This window comes from Amblyomma americanum, chromosome 1 (genome assembly GCF_052857255.1).
Source record: "Amblyomma americanum isolate KBUSLIRL-KWMA chromosome 1, ASM5285725v1, whole genome shotgun sequence".
Taxonomy (NCBI): Eukaryota; Metazoa; Arthropoda; class Arachnida; order Ixodida; family Ixodidae; genus Amblyomma; species Amblyomma americanum.
In genome coordinates, this window is record NC_135497.1 from 114,822,265 (window position 1) to 114,825,379 (window position 3,115).

The following is a 3,115-nucleotide window of genomic DNA, read 5'->3' on the forward strand; positions in this document are numbered from 1 at the left end:
AGTGCACTCAGATGCATTCAGATGATGTTAAATCACGGCCTTCACCCATACTTTTCTTGGAAGTGCTCGCACTTGTACGAAGCACGTTAGTCAACATGCATATAACAGCCACGCGAAAAATCTCACGTGCCAGCACATAGGAACGTGTGTTTATCTGCATCACGGATTGCTTATGCAGCACTCTTTTTTTTTTCTGAAGGCTCAGTTCCATGGCTTCAAATTTCATCAAATCCACAAAGCATTTGTAGGGAACTTCCAAGAGCCTTACGCACGAAGGCGAGATGCTTTTTCCGATTCAAGATTGTTATTGTGTACTGGAGTCTAGGGTCTGACGGCACATGTTGGACATTCTCCATTCAGTTCCCGTGGGCAGGAGCCTGCAGCCTTTATGAGAATCAGTGTGACAGTCTAATGACAGCGATTTCACAGCCGTTCAGCTGTGGAGGTTTTCTGATGAGGCTATGAAACCAAGCGAAGCAAATCTTAACGAAAGTTAATCTACAAAAATGGTGTGAAAAACTGAGTTTGTCCTTTTTGGTGCTCATATCGGACACTTGATTAAATATATTAATGAGTTTATATCGCTAATTGTTTTTAGCATCCTCATTTCTGTATTCTGCGTGCTACAATTTACTTAATCATAATCGACAGCAATAATCCTCCGTATGTTCCAATCAAGCATGGGGTGCTGTCCAGCTGCAATTATTTTTGTGCTGTAAGGATGGAATAAGTGAACTGCGCAACCACGTTTAATACAGTAGACAGACGAAATTTTCCAAATAGCCCGAGAATCTGCTGAAAATGCATGCAATATAACGCTGCAGCAGTTTCACAAACCTTTTTGGTACTAACTCAAGGCAAATAAGACCTTGTGTATGTGGATGCATCCTATAGATGGTAATTTTGTTTTTCTCAAATTGCCTATTTATGGTTAAATGCAGCTGACGGTTGACAACTATCCAATATCAGCGGATGGGCTGCAGGTAAGGACAAAAGGCAGACATCTGATAAAATATAATTAGTGACTTGACTCGTAACTCCTATTTCACGGAGTCGCATGCGTCATGCATTTCTGCGCCGCACCAAATCCTCTCACTCATTCAGCTCTGGTTATCACGGAACGCAAGCCACAAATTTCATGCATTTTGTCATATTCCTCTAGATGTCTATAATCGGTTGAATGAGCAAAATTAAATGACGTAAGAAATACTTATTCCCCACAGCTTCGCAGCCTTGTTGGAGGTTGTAGAAGTAATCAAAAAATTCTCATGAAATTGGAGCAGTCTATTTGCGTATAATTGCCGCTGTCACATGAGATGATAGCCTGCCGAGTTTCATACTTTTCTGATGCGCTCAGCTAAATGCCGAGTGCGCTTCATCAGTGCACGCTAACAGTCCTCTGCTATACCCCTGTGAGGATTTTTTCTCCTACGTACTTTCCGCCTCCTCCCATAGATCACAGCAAAATCGAACAACAGCGATGCACCCGTGTTAGAAAGTTGGTCTCCGTCTTTATGCATGCAGGGGCAAATTTACGGGTGACTCTTCGAGGAAGCGACTGGATGTGGTTTCGCGCTGCCTTGCAAAGCAACGTACTTCCTGCGTCGAAAAAAAAAATTGGGTTGTTCTTGGTTCTTGCATGAAAAATTTCTCGCATAGGGGAACAGGGCTTAAATCCACCGCCCCTGTATTTACTCATCACCAGCCAAGTGAATGAGAGACCCTTGGTCGCGCTGAAAAGAGAGAGAGAGAGACCTGGGGAAGGAAAAGCAGGGTTGGCCAGAAAAGGGGCTCCCCTGGTCTTCCCTGTGCTGTGGTGAAGCGGTAAAAGAGAAGTTTACGAAGGGAAATGGCAGACGCGAGAAGATCCCAGCGTTGTTAGCCTACAACATGTGGCGCAAGCCTGACGTCCTCGATCAGCTGGCGCCGCACTATACATGTCCGACAATTGCTTGGGCAATGCCAAGGATCGATGATGCTTTTATTACTAGCTTACAAATAAATAAAATGACATATATATATATATATATATATATATATATATATATATATATATATATATATATATATATATATATATATATATATATACAAAGTCACAGTTCACCTACCGATAAGTCAAGAAAGTGACTGTTTTGAGCATAAGTTTCTTTGAATATCTGCTCTAGTGTGCGAAATGTAGAATTTGAGGTCAAACGTTTTCGAAGCTTAACGGCGCACATATCTGCAAAAAAAAAAAAGAATCATACTGCAGGATGAACATGCGCTGAAATTTTATTCGAAAGTCACAAAACAGAGTAAAGCAAGAAAATTTCTCGCTATTTTTTTTTTCCTATAGCACGCACGTGTGAGATGATAACCGCAAAATTAAAGCTAACGTTCACGCTAAGAAATTCTCGTCAGCTTCATTCAGCATTTGGAAGCACCCTCTCTCACTTTTTTTTTTTTTTTGTCAAAAAGAGCTATGGCGGGACGAGGAGCAGAAAGCCTGACTACAGGCCTGTTTTGACGCCACACAAGAATAAACACAATACACTGGAGCTGAAAAAATCCAAACGCACGTATGTGCAGCGTATTGTTTTACTTATAATAAGGAAGTAATTGCTCATTGGTATCCACCCAAGCGCAGCATTACGGTTACAAAGGAAAGCTATACAGCTGCACAGAAACTTCGCAATTAAAAAAAAAAAACTCGCAGGACGGTTACGACTATGTAACGCGAGATTCAGCGAAAGCTGTCTAGGCAGTTAGTTTTAGGGGTGTTTCGAGGTAGAAAAGATACAGAGACCTCATATCGCTCCGGTGTAGTGGTCAAGTAATGCGCGCCTGCACTGGCAGGCGGCTGTTCCAAGCAGAGCCACCCGTAGGCTTATGCGACCCAGGTCGACTGTGATACAAGGTGAATGCGTAAATACCCGGTGGGTGAGTTAATTACATCCACCCGGTGGGTGGATGTCATTCACGCACCCACCGGTTGCGCCGACCGCGACGACGCCGGACGACGACGACACGGGAGGCAGGGACGGGCGCCTAACAGCTTTCGCTGTAAAATATCGTCCTGGTCCAGGGTTCAAACCCAGGACCTGCGCTTCGCCGGAGCAGTCGCGCTACAAAC